General features: G+C 40.1%; 1 protein-coding gene across 2 annotated transcripts in view; it reads right to left on the reverse strand.

The window, feature by feature from the left end:
- enc2 (ectodermal-neural cortex 2) overlaps positions 1 to 10491 on the reverse strand; it is a 40596-nt gene extending 30105 nt beyond the window's left edge. Inside the window, exon 1 of one of the 2 annotated variants that reach the window (XM_080438331.1) lies at positions 10356 to 10491. The gene's annotated coding sequence lies outside the window, so the exon portion shown is untranslated. The remainder of the gene's footprint in view (positions 1 to 10355) is intronic. The other variant, XM_080438332.1, reaches the window with a different exon arrangement.
- Between the last annotated feature and the right edge of the window lie 11171 nt (positions 10492 to 21662).

Below are 21662 nucleotides of genomic sequence, written 5' to 3' on the forward strand. Positions count from 1 at the left end.
GGAAAGTGCCTCCCAGGCTCATTAGAACAGTGGCTACAAACTTTTTTAGCTCAAAAGACCCAAATTAGAAATTACATGTTTGCCCGGGACCCAAACTATAGTGAAAATAGCATATCTACAAGCTCACAACACGTCGCTTCGCGCCACATTGTGGAGCTTGTGGATCTGCTACTTTCACTACTTCTTAACCTTTATTTTTATTTATTCATTTTTTTAATTATTTATGAAATGCTTTAAAAAAAATCTTTAAAAACCTTTTGAAACAATATCTATATATTTTTTAAATGTAGGAAACGGGAAAAAAATGATATTTACTCGTGACCCATACAAATTGGTCCGCGACCCAAAGATGGGTCCTGACCTACTGTTTCGGACACAGTCGAGCACACTCTTTAGGTTTAGAACCAGTAGCTAAGCTGCTAGCCCGCCCAGAGCTGTAACAATTGTACAGTAACTGGCTTCCAAGCAGATAGGAAGTGTTTTTAAAATGTGTAGCACTTTGAGATCTGTTTCAAATATAAAGTGTGTTACAAATAAAATGTATTATTATTATTAGATAGGCAGTATTTGGCAGCTTTTCAGGCTGATAAGAAAGCAAATGTCCATCATAAAGCATATTCTCTTGCATTTGTAGAGCTGATGCATATTAGTACTGTCCCCACATGCTGATACAAACATTTAATACTGCCAAGACTGATAAGAAAGCCAATGGACATTTCCGAACATAGTGTGTCCTTGGTGATATTCAATATGGGGATGCCTCAAGCTGTCGTGTCCACCTCCACACAGGCTGACGCTGATTTGAAGGTGAAATACACAGTATAATCAACGTGCACTAGATAGGTTTAGGTTCGATGCTAGGTTATTTGCAGTGGTGGAAAAAAGTACTAAAATGTTTTACTTAAGTAAAAGTATCAATACTGCAATGTAGAAATACTCTGTTCAAAAAATGTAAAAGTACCAAAAGTAGAAAGTAATCATTATGCAGAATGTCCCGTTTCAAGTTTTCAAATGTTTAAACATCTTTTGGATCTACAAGCTCACAATGCGTCACATCGCGACACATTGTGAGCTTGTAGATCGGCTATTTTCAAATGGCCGAAATGCATATACTGTAGGGCTGTTGTGGTTAATGTGTGTTTTGTAATAATAATCTAAATCTACAAAGTAACTAAAGCTTTCAAATAAATGTAGTGGAGTAAAATACAATATTTGGATCCGAGATGTAGTGGAGTAAAAGTATTGGAAATTGGAAATACTCAAGCAAAGTACAAATACCTCAAAATGTTCTTTCCACCACTGGTTATTTGTTATCATTATTGTCATTGTATGGTACAGCACAATAGTTTGAGGACCTCACAAAATTGCATCTCATTCATCTCATTGTACCTTGTTATATATATGAGTAGTGACAAATAAAAATATGTTAACAGCGTGATAAGAGCGATGATAACACGTGTTATAGAGGCTATTTTGCACGTAGAGGGATAGAGATATACCTTGAGATTTGGACTTGCCCATGCCCTTTGGTGTGCCTTGGGCACAACAAGTTTTAAAACCTCTGGCCTAGATGATGGGTAGTTTGTTGTTTACTTGGGTGTGGTGGAGGAGTACGAGAGTACATAATAATAGTTACTGAAGCATTCTTTGTCTACCGGCTCCAGTGGCTCGAAAAAACAATAGAGGTAGCTGGTCAAATGCTGGTATTTAGGCTGTACCCGTCAGGAATGTTATAGAACTAGAAATTCGGGCCGGACCTCTAGATTTTGACACCTACGTGCCCTCATGCAGGGGTTATGAGTTGGTGTCACATTAGCTCTGTGTAGAATTACTGGTCTACCTTAAAGGAGAATTTTGGACCAAAGTTTTATTACCTATTCTATGATGTTATGATATCTTAGGATGAATGGTACAGTAGAAAAATGTCATAACTCCACCCCTGGTTAATAGCTTTTTTTTCTTTTTTTTTTTGTGAGATCTGATGTTCATAGTGACAAAAAAAAAAAAAAAAAAAAAAGCTATTAAAATATGTGATCTAACCTAAGGCCCATCCGCGCACATTTTAAGCTGTAGCGGACCAGGGGTGGAGTTATGACATTTTTCTACTGTACCATTCATCCTAAGATATCATAACATCATAGAAAAGGTAATAAAACTTTAGTCCAAAATTCTCCTTTAAGTCAGTCCACCTTAAGGCCAGGCACCGGAGCACCTAAATATTCATGGTCCACTTGTTTCACGCACAGATCTGGCAACATCGGAGCCACCCACCCAGAGCCATTCAAGGAGAGTTACGTCACCTCCGTCCATTTCTTTGGGCCAGGTCTTCTACATAGCCTTCTATTGGCGAATAGTGACAAAGCCCTAAACCGGAAGTTTACGGAATGCGAGTCTATGGGCGTTTGTAACTATTTCCAGTTTACATGAACCACGTGACCGACGCAGTTTCTGCCCCCTCAGTGGCAGAACTCTCTAATACAAGGCTCTGCACCCACCCAGACAAATAGGAGGCACAATATGGGCCAAATAAGGGATACAAATGTATACTGACCAATGGAAAGTACACTATCCAAAGGCTCCGGGCATGATAGATTTTTTTGTGCGAAATGTGGTGGAAATTGGAGAAGTGGTCTGGCAGAACATAGCTAGAACCTAGCAGACAAAAAAAAAAGCTAATGAAAAAACGCTAGTAAAACAAAAGTTGGACTACAAGCCCCTTTTAAATTAGGATAGAACTGGACCTCCAAATGATGATGACCATGCCGCGTCAAAGTGGCTGGTAGTGTATTTGGTTTGGTTTGTTTTGAAAGTTAAAACACGTACAGCCCCCATTCCCAACTGACTAATAAGAGTGTTGACAACTCTAGCAGCAGCCACAGACGCAGATTTACCAGCATTTGGGCTGACGATACTACGTATAGCTGCTGGAAATTCCCCAGGGATGGGCAACAAACATGCGGCGGAGCTGGCCACAATGACAAGTGGAAAGTTGAACACCAGATAGTCACATTCACAGCTTTACTACCTTGTAGGACATAACAGGACATTATTGCCAAAGTAGCTGGCACAGTAGCCAGACTATCAGCCCTGTCCAAATCTGAAAGCATTTGGTGGCTGGTAATCAGTGGTGGAAAAAGTACTCACATTTTTTACTTAAGTAAAAGTATCAATACTGCAGTGTAGAAATACTCTGTTACAAGTAAAAAGTCCAGTAATCAAAATTTACTTTGAGTAAAAGTACAAAAGTTTTGGCACCAAAATATACTTAAAGTACCAAAAGTAAAAGTACTCATTGTGCAGAATGTCCCATTTCACAAGTTCAAAATGTATAAAAATCTTTTGAAGATAGCAGATCTACAAGCTCACAATGTAGTGGAGTAAAAGTACAATATTTGGATCAGAAATGTAGTGGAGTAGAAGTAAAAGTTTTGGAAATTGGAAATACTCAAGTAAAGTACAAATACCTCAAAATTGTACTTAAGTACAGTACTTAAGTAAATGTACTTGGTTACTTTACACCACTGTTGGTAATAATATAAAAAATATGAGAAAAGGCAGAGTGTGATAAACTTACACTACATAGCGAAGAAAAAAAGAGAGGAGAGGAGTCTTAAAGTTAGCCCTTTTAAATACCTACTATGTAAAGGGCTTCTATGTAATGTGTCTTCTTCATAAACAGAACCAGTAAGTACTAGAGCTACTAACTTTAACATCTACATGCTAAAGCGGGCTACACACACACACACACACACACACACACACACCCCAAACTTTGTTTCCCAGACTACAGGGAGAGTTAACATGCACTGTGTGACACACAGAGACAGACAGAGAATTAGCCACCTACTGTAGCTGCCACTCTCTCTCTCTCACACACACACACACACACACACACACACACACACACACACACACACACACACACACACACACACACACACACACACACACACACACACACACACACACACACACACACACACACACACACACACACACACACACACACACACACACACACACACACACACACACACACACACACACACACACACACACACACACACAACTCTCTCCTGTCTCTCTCTGGCCAACTCACTTCGCCGGTGGAATATCAACACAGACAGTGAATAGACTTGGGACTCCTGTATAGAGAGAGACTGGTGTGTGTGTGTGAGTGTAGTTGAATGAACCCTTGCCTTGTTGTATTGAGACTGGTAGTCAGTCAGCCTGCCTAACTTATTTACCCTGCTGGGAGCATAGCTGCACCGCTGGCCCGGTTGCCTAGTGCCACTACCGTGTGTGTGTGTGTGTGTGTGTGTGTGTGAGAGAGTGAGTAAGAGAGTGAGTATGCACATATACACATTCATGTGGAAGGGGCCCTATTTTAGGAGAATTAGGTGCGCGCGTGCGTGTACATGAGAGAGAAAGAGAATGCATAGAGGTGGTTGAAAGTCTTCTGCACTTCAGCTGTACTTTTGATTACAGCTTCGAGGAAGCCTCCATTTGGTTCCATTTGTACACTCAGTTAAAGACTCATAAGGGTCAATTTGGTTCCTAACTATTAATTCGGCTGGGGACCCCCTGAAACCCCCCCAATGACCCCTGGGACCCCACTTTGAGAACCACTGGCCTAGGGCACGTGCACAAGTTGGTCGTGAGGGGCCTTCAAATGGCCGGCCTCTCCAAAAGGAGGGCCAAGTTTACAGTTAGCAAGGTGCTGCTCAGTATAGCTATTATTAGGAAGCCGCTCCGTTTCCTTTATCCATGATTAATGTCTGCTGTGTCTGACAAGTATGTCAATATATATTGTATTGTATGTAATATTGTATGGAACAATGTTCTGCAGTATGGGCACTTAATTGTAACTGGCTGTTTTCCTATTGTCTGACTGCACTGGCAGTGTTTATGTCCTTTGTACAACAAGGAATTCCTGTACTTCTGTTTATGTGGACATAAATAAATATTTCAAATGTGTGTGCGTGCGTGTGCACATGAGCGAGAAGGAGAATGCACAGAGGTGGGTGAAAGTCTTCCTGGACAGGGGATCTATTGCAGTGGTTCCTAAACAGTGGGTCGGGACCCATTTTGTGGGTCGCGGGTCAATTTTTATGGGTCGCAAGTAAATGTCCCCTTTACTTTTTTTTTTTTTCCTACATTTTGTTTTTAATTTAATATTTTTTTCCCCCAAAACACTATCAATATTCTTCATGAATTTAAAACAAATTCAGACATTTTTCTAAATAATTCCATAAATGCCAAAAATCTAAGACATTTCATAAATTCGAAAAACGAAGATACGTTGTGAGCTTGTAGATCTGCTATTTCCACTAGTTTCCACTAATTCCACTAATTTCTCTTTTGGGACTCTCAAGCTAAAACGTTTGGGAACCACTGATCTACTGGAGTCAGAAGTTGCGTAGTGTGCAAATGGAGGTCTGCTGTGAGCGGCAGGAAACAAAAGTGCTCGAAACTCAAAGTAACCGTGCTTTCTTCCACCATGGCCAAAATCCCGAGCAAGAATTGAAGCATCTAGGTGTACAAAGTCAATTCAGATAGTGATACTGGATCACACAAAAACCTGATCTTTTGTTGGAGGCAGATTTAAGAACATTGAAACATTTGTTTACGTTGCATGTCAAAGTGTGTGGCATGCATGGATTCTGTATTCACAAGATGCTGTGTCACCTTTATTGTGTGTACACTGTTTTCAAGTGTATTTGTTTGCCTGTACACATAAGAAGAGTGGTTCTCAAAGTGGGATCTGGGGACCCCCAGGGGTCCTTGAGGGGGTTCCAGGGGGTCCCCAGTCAAATGATTGATAGTCAGGAAACAAATGGACCCTTATGGGTCTGTAACTCAGAGAGTGTACAATTGGAACCAAATGGACCCGTACACTCTCAGAGTTTGATTAACATTGATTTTTACCGTGTATATTGGGGTCCCAGAGATACAAATGCCATCAAATGGATGTCCATGGCCTAATGCATGTCAAATTGGGTTCCTTGAAATTAAAATGGTTCGGAATAACTGCTATAGTGCTATAGCCTTAATGGTCTCTTTTGGGGGTCCCTGGCATATCTTTTCAAATGGAGGTCCGTGGGTTGATATGTATCAATTTGGGGGTCCTTGGCACGGAATAGTTTGAGAACCACTGAATTAGAAAATACGCATGGAGAATACTGACAGAATATCGAAGCAACATTTTCAAAACAACAGATAACATCATTGTCAACAACAACTGCATTCCAAGTTGTCAGCGAGAATTTGCACGGAGCCAGGCGACTACATACTTAGACATCCGCTAAATGCAGAAATTGTAGGCTAAATGTAAACACAGCTTTTGTCTGTGCTTACACTCCGCTTCAGCCTTGCATATGCTGTTCAGTGTTTCAGTGGCTAATAACAGCACAAGCTGTTTCAAACTAAAGGTATGACCAACTACAGCGATTTTCCAAAGTATGCATGTATATACCCTAAAGCATGTTTCTGTGTGAGTGAGTGAGAGAGAGACAGATCTACCATCTGGTACTCTGTGTCTTGTCTAACCAGAGTGTTATATCTGCCAAGAGGCCTTAGTATGTGTGTACACTTATTATATGCAATGGCTGTGATGGCAAATGCATGTTTTGGGTATAACAAATTAACATTTTGAAGGGACTATGAGCTTTTGCCCAGTGCTGACAATAGTGAGGGGTAATACTGGGTATTATATTAAAGGGATAGTACACGCCCAAAATGACTTTTTTTTCTATCGATTACACACCCCATGGAGACTTGAATTCATGGAGATTTTGTCGCATTCCTAAGCCAATAATTTGATGACCGGCGGCGGCTCCGGTAGGAGACTCAAAGTGTCAACTTTGAGTCTCCTACCGGAGACATTAGCATCAAATTATTGGCTTAGGAATGTGACAAAAACTAAATCATCTCCATGAATTCAAGGCTTCATGGGGTGTGTAATTGATAGAAAATAAGTCATCTCTTGGGTGAACTATCCCTTTAATGAATATTGAGGTCAGAGCGTACGGATTAAGGAATTAAGACAAGTCAACGTGACGTGCTCCAGCCTCCTACTGTATGTATAGCAACACAAACAAGGGGTTTTGTGTGTGTGTGCATCCAAATGTTGATTTTCCTTTCTGTCCAGTGAAGAGGAAAATAAACGTCTGATATGGACTCCAGGGAGTCGCTCGCTTGTTTCATCCTGTGTCCCACTTTCTGTCTCTTTCTCCGCCAACGTGCCTGTCTTTTATCATCTCTCGCTGTCCTGAAAATGACTGTCGGAGAGGTGTTTCTGTTTATAGCCTAAAACAATATTTAAACTTTGAAGATTTTCCGCTTGAAATAGCCTGAAAAGAAAAGTGGCGAGCGTGACTGAGACGGCGTACACCTTCAAGTTAAAGTCCCTGCCTGACACAAACCATTTTCAGACGGGGGTTAGGGAGGGACACATACATATTCATTTGGGGGTCCATGATGACATAAAGATGTTTAAGAACCACTGGTTTAAACAACATTTAGGAAGCACGCCCAAATAAGCAACTACACTTTAGAAACAAGCCCAAAGTTGCTTATAATAGGCAGACGTGGCAACACTGGATGAGAGGGGGGGATGCTGACAAGGCTCTGAAATTAATGGCATCCATCCACAGTTAGGGAGGCAAAAAATGAGGACATAAAATTACAATATGACATTTTTAAGTGATCAATGTGCCTGAAGCGCTCCTCAGAGCCAAAACTGCAGTGCTCAGATTCAGATTGTTTTCGCATATTATGTGAAAGAAAATTACCGTCTGCTAGGTTGAAATGTAATTATTAAATGAAGCATCTTTTACAGTTCTGTGAAATATTATTTTAACATAATTTGTCCAAAATGTAACTCTTGATGTACATAATTGATAATATTATCATTTATTAAAACAATGAATTGTGCATTTTTTCCCCTTCTGTTCTTAGTCAAGGTTGCTCTTTTTGGGGCAATTATGTATTCAGCATGAAACTGAATCAAACATCTTATTTGGTCAGCTTCAGCACCCTGCCTTCCTTTCCTTACAGTATAACACAAAGGGTTAACCAGAACAATGGGTTGTACACATCCCATCTCCCCATCCATGCGCTCACACAGAGGCACAATAACATTACAGAGGCCACGAGATATGATAACAATACACATGCCATGAGCAACTAACACATTAATAATTTATTATCAATAATACATAATTATTAAATATCGCAAATATTGTAATAATAATTGCAATATTATGCAAATTATCAGGATTCTGTTAGCCATAACCATGCAGCCCTACCTCACTTAGTATTCCATGGAGGCTATTCTACTGTAGACCTACATCTAACACTCTATCTTACTTTTTCTACCATCATGCCTATTCTAATTTATTATTCTACTTAAGGCTTATTCTATTCTGCTCTTATGGGTGGTAACAGCTGCCTCCTCCACCCCTTCCACTGATCATCCCAGTGCTTTAGCTATTGATCTGTTTGTTTAGCTAGCTGACATCTAATCAATGAAGCTGTGGAACATTGGAACCTTGGAAGCATGCTAAGAACCCAAAAACCGGGACAATCTGACTTGCTGCAGCTACTGTACATGTGGCCATGAGACATTATTGGACAATTGGCTGGCTGAATAGATATAGGTTAGATATGAGGGATAATACATTAGTTAAGCAGTTTGTGCAGGTCTGGGTAGCAGGTATAGCCTTGGATCAAGACTATATCATAGATGTATTCTAAGCCAGACTCAATCAAATACATCTATGATATAGTCTTATTCTAAGTCAGACTCAATAAAATACATCTATGACATGTAGTCTTGATCCAAGGCTATAGGTATGCAGGCAGCTTTTCTCAGAAGACCATAATTTAATATTAATGAAGATTCACAAGTCATCTTTTGACACTGCTGCCACCAAACCTTTGTTTGACAAGGTTTGACAAAAAGTCACAATATTAGTGTGACCGGTGTCACTAATATTAATGTGATGGTTTTGTTTTGTAAGTGTAACAAGACAAGTAGACGTTATAGCTTCTTGAGTATGTAAATGCATCTCTTTGTTCTATATTGGTAAACAAGTTCTCACAAGATCACACCTCATGAGAGAGAGAGAGAGAGAGAGAGAGAGAGAGAGAGAGAGAGAGAGAGACATTCCTCTGCATCGATGCTATAATCACTATATTGGTCGATATCCAACAATCAGGAGGGAACTGACTGTGTCTATAGGCTACGCAACGCATATCGATGCAATCAATGTTCTTTAATTACAGTTTCACTGTGACATGATGCAAACCCCCTAAATGTTGAATAATTAACCATCGTGGGGTTGCATAATCACAGAGAATAAAGAACCACAAATGGGCAGCAGACCATAGATCCTTATTATTACCAGATATATACTGTATGAATGGGTGATATTAGACACAGATAACTGATAATAATATATGATATTCCCCGGGTCATCTCAGTCTGTTGTTCAGACTCACTGTGGCATGTTGTTGTTGGTCCAAAACTAGTGCTGCTGTTGTTTAATAACCCAGAAAAAAAACAAGTTGGTCCAAATATGTATCGTAACACACTATATAGCCTTGAATCAAGACCATCATAGATGTTTGATCGAGTCTGACTTTTGCTTTCGTAACCCTAAACACACAATAGAAAGCCGGTCACGGCGACACTTTTATCAGTTTATGCTCTTTGTTGTGCGACAAAATAGACTTAATAATCTGATAACTCCCATTTCAGGCGACCAAACAAAAGTGTCTTAGATTATAAGAGATGACCATTTTGACAAAAACAGCACAAAAAAAGATTACAAGGTTTTATGTTTGTCAACACTTAAAACTATATATAAAAGTGTTAGCCTTGGATCAAGACTATCGTAAATGTATTTGATCGAGTCTGACTTTTACTTTCGTATCTGCAAATATCAAAATCGATCAAATACAAGATAGTCTCTTGATCCAAGGATATACCGAGAAAACAAACAAGTTGTGTTAGTTATCCGTCAACAACAATGTTGGTGTTCGGGTTTAGCTATGCTATAAAACACCAACTTCACTGAAGCAGTAGTTCCTATAGTCTATAAACGTGTAATAACATACATAATGCAATAGAGCTAGGTACAAAAGTCCTGTGGATAAATGAACTGTGTTAAGCGTCAACAAACTGAGTTATAGTGGAGTTTTACTCCATGAAAAACACATTAGAGTGAAGTTATGTCCCTCACAACAACAATAAAACATCCTCTACATTGTGTGTCTGTGAGTCTCTCTGATCCCTGCTGACTGACCACATTTAAACATATATATATCAATGTGTGTCTCATTATACTCACATATAACGTGCTTTAATAGGTGTAAAAGTTAAATCCAACCAGGGTAAAGGACCGGCTCAGTGGGTGAAAACAACATCTCTATCTATACGTCAATACTTTAAAGTCTGTCTGTCTGTGTTTTTTATTCCAACCTGTCTGACTGGTTTCAGAGGAAAAAGCTGAGAATTGTAACCAGCGTTGCCAGATCTTGAGAGGGAAACAAGCAACCAGGTCTATGACCAGGGGTTTCTTTCTAGGCAATCAGACTTTTGAACTCTAATCTAGATAGTATGAACTCGGGTATGTATTTCTATACATTGGAATAGATACATTGAAACAAGCCCAAAAAACAACCCACAACTACCAATATTTACAAGCAACTCTACAGAAAAAACAAGCCCAAAGTCGCTTATAATAAGCAGACATGGCAACACTGAATTCTACAAGAATCAACAGCCAGTGGCTTTTCATTTACACGTGATTGGCGTCTCCTTTTAACCAATGGGTTTTGCAGAGCAGACCTGACCACTGGCCAATCAGGAAGAGAGTTCTCTTAAAAAATAGGCGGGGTTCCGAATGCCTAATTTTTTCCCCGTCGCAAGACGGTGTCGGGAGCCGAAAATAGCCGACCTACAAGCTCACAACGCATCACGTCCGCGATGCATTGTGAGCTTGTAGGTCGGCTATTTTCGAAAAGCCTGTTTTCTGTTTACTTTCCTCCGCGGTGCCTGGTGACGCGAGGTTAGTTTACTGTTTAGTGCTCAGATCCGGTCTAGAGCCCGCCTACTGTATCCGGTCATTTCTGCGCACACATATTATAGGCACATATAGACCGTTTTCGTATCCGCTCTCGACCGGATAATGCAAACTGCAAGGCTAATTGATCCCAGATGGCTTTGAGAGCCGTGACTGACACGTCCATTAGGCCTATCGCCGAAGGGGATTTTGTGCAAGTCTTCTCAGCCAGGAATGGTCCTTCTGAAAGGAGGCGGGATATTGAGAGTTTAGGGGAGTTCTTTACTGATGGTGGCATGAAAACAATAAAACACGTTATTAAAACAATCAGTCGTGGAAAAAGTACTAATTTGTTTTACTTAAATTAAAGTATCAATACTGCAATGTGAGTGGAAATACTCTGTTACAAGTAAAAGTCCAGAATTCAAAATGTACTTGAGTAAACTTAGCACTGGCATCAAAATGTCAAAGTAAAAGTACCCATTATGCAAATGTATAAAAACCTTTTGAAAATAGCAGATCTACAAGCTCACAACGCATCACAAATTGCCAAAGTATATAGGTCTGAGGTGGTTTTGTAAAAATAATCAAAATCTGCAAAGTAACTAGTTACTAAAGTGATCAAATAATTATAGTGGAGTAAAAGTACAATATTTGCCTTTGAGGTGTAGTGGAGTAGAAGTAAAATTATTGAACATTGGAAGTACTCCAGTAAAGTAAAAAATACTTCAAAATTGTACTTAAAGGTAGGGTAAGTGATATTTTTGGGTTAAAACAAAAAGTATTTTGTTAAAAGGTTAAAGCACTATATTCTGATAGTAATCATTGCTATAGAGTGTTTTCTCAGTAACAGGAGTCTCCCCGTCTCTCCAGCTCTTTAATAAACAGAAAATACATTTTTTGGTCAAAATCTCAGCCAATCAGGAGAAAGTACCCATTTTTAAGCTGAATATTTACAGTGTTCCAGTTCCAATTTTTCCTGCTCATTCCTTAGTGTCATCACTTCCAATTTCACTTATTTAATCTATATCCTGATTGAGTTCTCTATCCTGATTGGATACAATTGGAAATGAAACTGAAACTGAAACGAAAATGCATTTTCTGTTTTATAAAGAGCTGGAGAGACATGGAGACTCCTTATATGGACAGGACACTCTATAGTAACGAGCACTATCAGAACATAGACCCATTTCGCAATTATTTGAATAATTGCAAATCACTTACCCTACCTACCCTAAGTACTGAAAATAATCAATGATCTCATAAAAGTATACTGATCGAATGTAATAGCTATCTAACTTATTTGCAACCAATCAAACCTTATTAATAAAAAATAGGTTGTTTTTCTTTTCCTATGACAACACAAAACCACAGACAGATCTACTGAACGTGAATGAATCGACCAAATTAACATAAAAGTAATACTTTTAATTGTAATAATGAAACTTTCATTATCAAGCCAACATCGCCACCTTCTGTTAATAAACGTCCATGCACACTCTGAGCCATTTTATCAATAATCAAAAGGCATGTCTTCTGGTTTAATAAATAAATATAGGGGGACAAATGTACAAACCTGGGGACAAACCTGTTTTCTATGCTACATGTGCAAACTTTTTTTCACCATCATTTCTTGTTGGATTGCTCTTGTTCTATTCTCTTATTTCATATAAAAGCAAGGCTACTCTGTCTTCAGATCTTACATCTCTTTGAAGTGATGGTGACAGTTCTGCTCTTGAGGCATATTACTAACAGACAGACAGACAGACAGACAGACAGACAGACAGACAGACAGACAGAGAGAGAGAGAGAGAGAGAGAGAGAGAGAGAGAGAGAGAGAGAGAGAGAGAGAGAGAGAGAGAGAGAGAGAGAGAGAGAGAGAGAGAGAGAGAGAGAGAGAGAGAGTGTTAAGTACTGTGTAAGAGTTTTGGCCTTATCACCTGTGGCAGTGCTGCTAAAGAAATGAGCGGCTGAATAATGACATAGTGACTGAGTTGGGATACAGACCAAATGAGACTCACACGCATGATGCTGCCTACATTGCAACATAGATGGGATTTGGCAGGTGACATTGAGTTAACCACATAAGCCCTATAAAGCAAATGGTGAAGATTGTGAGCATTGTGAGCTTGTAGAGCTATTTTTGCTATTTTGGGAGAAAAAAATAATTTAATAATTTAGAATTTGGGCAAAATAGGGATGATGCATGCTAGCGTTAGCCGCTATGTACTTCATTGATCGGGGTCCCCTGGGGTCTGTATACTCTCCCCCCTTTTCCCTCTACACCAAATCTCTTTGCTGAAAATAGCCTATCTACAAGTTGTGACTAAGAGAAAACAGTATTTCTTGTCCACAGCACCTGGCAGTCTTTTTGCAACTTTTTGAGGTGGATTGCTGGTCCTTAGATAGAACACTGGTCTCATCATGACAGCCACGTGAGTTGTTTACTCCCAGCATTCATCATGACCCAACCTTGTGATGTTTTGACCTATAGAAAATGACCTCCAGTTTCTGTAGCCTACAGTATGTCCAGGGGTATTACTGACTTGTGAGTGGGAGAGAGAGAGAGTGTGAGTTAAGTACTGTGTAAGAGCTTTGGCCTTATCACCTGTGGCAGTGCTGCTAAATAAATGAGCGGCTGAATAATGACATCTAGTGACTGAGTTGGGATACAGACCAAATGAAACTCACACGCATGATGCTGCCTACATTGCAACATAGATGGGATTTGGCAGGTGACATTGAGTTAACCACATAAGCCCTATAAAACAAATGGTGAAGATTGTGAGCATTTTGAGCTTGTAGAGCTATTTTTGCTATTTTGGGAGAAAAAAATAATTTAATAATTTAGAATTTGGGCAAAATAGGGATGATGCATGCTAGCGTTAGCCGCTATGTACTTCATTGATCGGGGTCCCCTGGGGTCTGTATACTCTCCCCCCTTTTCCCTCTACACCAAATCTCTTTGCTGAAAATAGCCTATCTACAAGTTGTGACTAAGAGAAAACAGTATTTCTTGTCCACAGCACCTGGCAGTCTTTTTGCAACTTTTTGAGGTGGATTGCTGGTCCTTAGATAGAACACTGGTCTCATCATGACAGCCACGTGAGTTGTTTACTCCCAGCATTCATCATGACCCAACCTTGTGATGTTTTGACCTATAGAAAATGACCTCCAGTTTCTGTAGCCTACAGTATGTCCAGGGGTATTACTGACTTGTGAGCGGGTCGAATGCATATGGCATAAAGGGATTAGCCTACTGATGGGTCACAGTCACCCATTACTTTTACTGAGTATTATGCTATAAGCACTGACCTTTATTTGATTCTCTGAGTTTACTTTAATTCTCAGAAAGGAAACAGTGAAACCATCTGAAGGGTACTGCCAGTTGGTGTCTCTTTATACCGAGCAGAATGACCATGTTTCTAGCCATTAAAAAAACAACAACGCAGGCTTGATAACGCGCCACCATGAGGCAGTTTTGAAAGATTTGTGGTGGAGTGTCTTCTTTGGCTTACTGGGAGTGTGCAATGCATGCACATTCTGATGCAGATTGGTCTAGCTGTGTTTGTAACAGAGAGTAAAAAGAGGAATATACAGTCTATATTCACTGGTGATGCGCGAGTCGACCCAAAACCTGCAGGTCCTGCAGGTTGACTTGCAGGTCAGACAGATTTGGGTAAGCTTCGTACGCAATTATTGCAATGCTGGTTCGGGCAGGCAGGTCAACCCTTAATCAATGGGTCATTGATTAACACATTGTTTGACATCACTACTATCCAAACAGCTTAAATCCCTTATGGTATAGTTCGTTTGTCATAGAAATGTGTCTGTTTGTTGTCTTCAAGACCCAAGCTGTGTTTCTCTGAGATCATCTTACAGCCTTTTATTGAAGGTACAAAGAACTGATGCTTCAACACAACAGTGTCTTCCTCAGACTCCTCAAAGCACATCTACCTCAGTCTCTTCCTACCAACCTACCAAACGTCACTAGGGACAGTTTTTTTTTAAACCTATGCTGAAAGCTTTTCCTGCCTCCAAGTAACATGATTTAATTCTTGAGGGTTATATTTAAAACATTATAGCCAAATCACACTAATATACCAGTGGTTGTACCTGTAAAAGGCCATACTGTGCAGTATATGCCATGAAAAGCAGTTTCCTCCTGCCAGAAAGTGATTGTAAATCCTACCGGGAAGGTCATTTTTGCATCGGAATGGCTTGGTTTCATTATTTGGGGTTATATTTCAAACATCATTGTACAATCAGGCCAATATGCCAGTGGTTATACCTGTAAAAGGCCAAATATACTGTACACCATAAAAAGCAGAATCCTCCTGCCAGAAAGTGATTGCAGCTCCTGACTAAAGAATCAGGCTGAAGGTTCAATGCCTTTGCTCAAGGGTACATTGGCAGAGCAATGTAATGTAAATGTATTACTGTGTACATACTGTAGATGTATTACAGTATACTGCTGGGAATCAAGCTAGCTAGCCTATGTTCCCTCAAGCCCCATTATTGCAAGTTTTTACTTAGCTTTTTTCATAACCTGTACGTCTAGAATCTGTTTTTTCTTATTTGAGAATGTATGAATGTTCATGTATGTTTAGACCTGTTCCACATGTGTAGTAACATGATGTCATACCTTTGTTTAGTCTAAAAGAGGGTTTATATTCAATGAGATGACGGCTGTCAATTGGCAACAACAACATTGGCAAACTTTGGTAAAAGGTTACCTGTTTTACACCAAGGCCACAATTTTCTTTTGCAAGTTCCTGTTTATTTGCATTGTCTTGACTTGACTGGGGAGATTAGCAGGGTTGTTGTTCAACTGAGGGGGGTGTACTGTACAACGATGGAGGGGAGTGGAGTGGATAGGGACAGAAGATTGATTCATTGATTGAATACTTTTATTAGCAGTTTGCAAAAAATAAGCACAGGAAAGTACAGTTCATTACAAGTTCTGCTAAGAGGATTTTAAACCCAAGAAAGCCTATGGCTTGTTTCCATTGTGGTCCTTTGTACTCAATTCATTCAAAAAGAGAAGTAAGGAAATACTAATACAACCAAGGGGAGGATGAGATATATTGGTTTCCCTTTCCTGGTTGTAAATGTTGAATGTCATGTAGGTTCTGGTGAAGGTCAAAGTTTATTTTGTTTCACTTACTGGGTTAAAGCAGAGGTTCTCAAACTATAGCTCGGGACCTCAAGTTGGGTCATGGGAAGGTGATAGTGGGATACTGAAAACATTTAAATGTAACCTTCCCATCTGTTTTGTTTTTGAAATGCATAGCCTGTGAATGTATTTATTATTATTAATTTAAATTAAGGTTCTGCTAACAGTGTTTCTGTGGAATTGTGTACAGAAACACTTTTCCGTAGCTTTTAAATTACATTGATAAGACACAGTATCAGTTTGGTCACAGTATCAGTTTGGTCATATTTTCCAATACACATTCCTGTTATTATTTGAAAACACAAAACAAAGGGTATTTATTAAATATAGCATATAATATAATTAAAGATTCAAATGTTTTGACACAGAATCAAATGTTCAAATGATTCATCAGGAGCCTGCATGGCTTGGTTCCAGGCTTAAAATAATTTATATAAATATTTTCTGAAATCTCTATGGTGGAAATGAATGGGGTTTCTATCTGTGGCACCACAAAATGGCCACCACTGCTATGCCCTCTGGGTAATGTGTTTAACAACGTGCTGACATTCTGTTGCCATCCTACAGAAGGTCTGTTTGAGTGATGTCATTGTGTATTCTAAGTAATGACGTCATCACGCAGTGACATGTCAATGTCGTCATCACGGAGTGACATGATAATGTCGTCATCACAACCATGTCCTTTAAAATGAATTTTCATATAAATAAGACTGATTTTAGCACTTATCACCAATGATTCCACCTGACTGTAGTACATTCCCCTGCAAACGAGTTGTCAAAACTGCTTAACAGATTGTCTGCTGTGTAGAACTGGACTGTGATTGCGCTGGTGATTGATTTACTAAACAGTCATCGGCCTCCTTGAATGGCCAGCCCGTCGGCTTTGTGGATTAGCCAAACTTTGTGTGGCGTTTGCGTTTGGTAGCGTGCGCACCTAGGACAATTGCATGCTTATACAGAGCTAGACTTGATAAACCAAGCTTGATCTACGGTGTTGAGAAATGTTCTGCTGGACGGTGCATCTGCATGGAGGTCCAAAAGGGTACCGTCACGCTGCCGTTTCAGTGGGACACGAGGTCTACACCTTTGGAGGGTACGGCTACAACGACGCTGGGATTGGTGTGCACATCTTCAACACAGTATCATTGCGCTGGATGAAGCTGCCCCCAGCGACAAGTGGAAGAGGAGGAGAAGGTCCCCTTGAGATTCCCCCCATGTGCTGGGGCCACACAGCTGTGCTGATAGAATATGTCATCTATATCTGGGGAGGGTTGCCTTACTGCAACGTGCTGCATGCGTTTGATGTCGAGACCCGCAGTTGGTTCCAACCCAAGATCCAACCCGGGACCGTCGTTCCGGGGGCGACGTTCAACCACTCAGCCTGTGTCTTGGGGAAGGTCATGTATATCTATGGAGGAAAGAAGCTGACTGGATACACTAATGACATCTACAAGTTGGACACCGCCACAATGGTTTGGTCTTTAATTAACACCAAAGACACCAAAGACACCCCGCTACTTGCTTCATCGTGTCACTCTGCCACAATTATCGGGACAAAGATGTTTGTATTCGGGGGCAAGGGGTTCTACCACAACAACACCAGAGTTTTTGACACAGAGAACAACTGCTGGCTGAGCATGCCTTCTGCACAGCTCCTTCCAGAAAGACGCAGCGCTCATTCAGCTTTTGCCTACAATGGAGAGCTGTACATATTTGGTGGTGAACACCGTGACCAGTTTGGTGGCAATCACCAGGTGTTCAATGATCTGTGGAAATTGAATCCAGAGACCTTCTCCTGGAAGAAGGTTGAGCCCAAGGGGAAAGACCCTTTCCTAATGACTGGTATGTGCTGTTGTACAGTGGGAGATCGTATCATCCTCTTTGGAGAAGACGACAAACCTGATGACCTGTACATGTTAGACTTGAGTCCAAGTCTAGCGACATTATGCAAGCTAGCAATTATTCAGTACGGTCTGAAGCTTTAGGGACTCCCACACAACATCAGGTGGGAACTGGCAGCCATGGCTATACCAACAGCAACTGGAAAAAAAGGAAAATTCCACCCAGTGTGAAGTAAGCAGTTCCTTTGAGTTTATTTCATTAAGCTATATATGAACTAATAGTAATACTCTATTTGATGTGTGGGTGCTGGTATTCGGACGGTATACTACTCTATTTGACAAAGTCACTTGTAGTAAGCGGTTGCACCGCTTAAAAAACAGTCCACTAAAAGATAAAAAAAACAAAACAGACTTGCTGGCACAGATTCATAAAGCACAGTCCATAATGCTCTTCTGTATTTTACACTGGAACCATTAATAAGAATGCCTCTTGTTTGGTACCTGCATGAAATTAGCAACTTTTGATTGCTGCTTGTGATCAATCATGAGACCCAGTTAGATTTTGATGTTCCGATATATAATAACTGTAGCTGTTGTTTAACAGTAAGTAATAATACAATGGCATATTGTGCCTATTTGAAGGATATACAATTCTAAGTTATTTTTCCCTCCCTGGAAGTAGGCTAATAATCATATTCTAACAGTCCAGTTTAATTTAAAATGTGTCATTTGGTATTCAATGGTATACAAAAATACATGATGCATTAACTACTTAATCGGTATCAGCCGAGATTGCGGGAGTCTATCCCCATTTAAATGCGCTAGAACCCTGGGAGATGGATTGCTTATGTGGAGCGCAACATCGACCATCAGCTCCCAGCTCTGACCACACGACTTGCCCCACCCAAGCCATGTTGCTAATACGAGTTGGCGGTGCCCGGGTTCGAACCCATGACCTTGTGGTCCAAATGCCTGAGCTCCCCTGACACTGAGCTTGAAGATCGGCTGTTTTCACTATTTCTTCAACTTTTTTTTCCCCTTATTTTTTGTGAAATCCTTTAGAATTGTTTTTGTTTTTTGAGTAAGTTCTGGAAAGTTTTCCTTTTAAAAAAAAATATTTTGTAATAATTTTATTGCAACCCAAATTCGGGACGGGAGGCCAGGTTGAAAGTGGTGAAGATAGAGAGAGAGACATCTATAGACTGCCAGACAACACCGTGAAACAGTGCTAAACGGGCTATAATTAACTACAAATGACCGGTCACAGGCTCAGACCCCATAATCAGCATTGTGACAGTAAGCACAGTCGTGGCACGGTGCACATATAGCTGCTTCAGCTGTTCTCACATCTTCTGACATCTTCCTCCTCCATGTGTGTTCCTCTCACACATCCCTCCCTCCTCTCCTCTGGTCCAATCCACAGCCAGATCCCAGCTTGTTCTTAACACTTTATTACGTTTCATTCACAGATATGAAGTCGGCTAAATATGGGGCCACACTGAAAGGTCCCTCCGTTATAACTGGCACTGATAACTAGCGTCCTGAGACCAGGATGGTGTTTACTGAGTGACTAACGGCTGGTACTGCCAGGCCAAAAACTATTAGTAAACAAAATTTGTTTAGGGACATACAGTATTAGTTACGTAAAAACAGCTCATATCTATCAAGCCACACGTCCCTAGACTTTTATTCCCTATACCGTCCTGGCTCCAAAGCTGTGGAATGGCCTCATCCTTGCAGTCAGGACTGTAGACTGACTCCCCATTTGTCAATCTGCAATTATGTTGGTTTTGGTTTCTTGTTCAAATAAATGTTATTTTGATTTGTTTTGCTTGCACAATTATTAAGAGTGTTATTTAGATAGCAGGTTGTTTAGATGGATGCTAGGTCTGTTTACCTGGTATCCTAGTGACTTTTAAGCACTAAATTGTTTTTCTTTGCGCTCTACTACAGTATATGTGATGATTCACCCTGTCATTTGTTGACTAGGAATGCCATTTACTCTGATCTTGCACTTGTAAGTTGCTTTGGACAATATCTGCTAAATGCCTAAATTGTAAATATAATAATCTGAATAATTGCAAGTGCCATTTGGTGCATGCATTAAAGGGGCCCTTCACCCATTTTCAACCTCATCTTCATATAATTGATCCTCACTAATGCTCATTATAAGATGGCACCATTTCGGTCTACTCGCTGTATCTCAGAGGAGGGCTGTGGACAGTTCAGAAACCTGCCTACCAATGACATCATCGGTCAGGCAGGTTTTGTCATTTCAAACAAGATTTAAAACGTATTGTTTTGTTAATACAAGAACAATGGCTAACTTTCGAGGAAGAGAAACGCTGTAGTTTGTATTTGCTTGGAATCCCAGGATTCTGAACTGCCCACAACCCTCTAGGACACAGTGCGAGTAGACAGAAATGGTGCCATTTTATAATGAACATCAGTGAGGACCACTTACCTGAAGATAAGATTGAAGTGCTCCTTCACTGTAAAGTGTCACTGTATATTTAACACTCACATTTTCAGTATTGGCAGTCCTAATGGAAATAAAATCCTCAGTAGTATTGGTGCTTTTCTCTTTTAGTATCGGGGCTAAATGAAAAGTGCATTTATACTGCCACCTACTGGAGATTGGTCTAAATACAAAGCATTTCTACTCTTGAAAATCACAACAAACTGTCACTCATTCAGAGCCAACACCAATCAAGCAGCACTACACATACTTCTATGTATGTGCTTGCTTCTATGGGGTCCCTGGCACAAAATATGTTTGAGATGGGGACCAGTGTTGTGCCCAAAAGACAAGTAACTAAACTAACAGAATGGGTTAAAAACACAACGTTGATCTAAATTTGAATACATGTAATGGTGCAATCGTTGGTGCACTATTACATTAATGGCGCATCCAATCGCAATTTACGGTTGGTTCTCGTTATATAGGTTATATGCAGGTTCTTGAAAGTTCTGGGTTCTGGAAAGTTCTGGTTCTCGTAGTGGAAAAGGGGCTTATGTTTCAGAGTGCATGTAATCTATGCAAAATATGTCTGAAGGCACTGTTACTTACTGCTACTTGATTCAAGTTTTGACATCATGCAACCTTTGCTTGATATGGCCCTTTAGTAAATTAATGCCCTAACTTTGTTATACTAGCGTCACACAGAAGTAGTAGATATAGCAGATCTGCAAGCTCAACGCATCATAGCATGTTGTGAGCTTGTAGATCTATTTGTAAGTGAAAGTGGATAAGTCTGTCTTTGGGTTTTATAAATATTGAACAAATGGAAAGTATTTATAAAAGCTTGTGACAAAATAATTACATTGGACCCCCCCACCCCATTTCCTGAAAATAACGGGCTTGGACATACGAGATTTCCACACGACAGCGACGATATAGTGTTCAAGTGGTTGGAACCAATTGATATACCGTACAGATCAGGTCAACGACACAATCTCATGATCTAATTCTTTATTTATATTAGTATTAAAGTGTCCTACAAGTAACATGACAGATAGTAGCAAAAATAATTCAGAATTCTCATTGCCGTAGGTTTAACCTATTAAAACCGGGAA

Source organism: Gymnoscopelus braueri (assembly GCF_963280865.1).
Source record: "Gymnoscopelus braueri genome assembly, chromosome: 9".
In the NCBI taxonomy this organism is placed as follows: Eukaryota; Metazoa; Chordata; class Actinopteri; order Myctophiformes; family Myctophidae; genus Gymnoscopelus; species Gymnoscopelus braueri.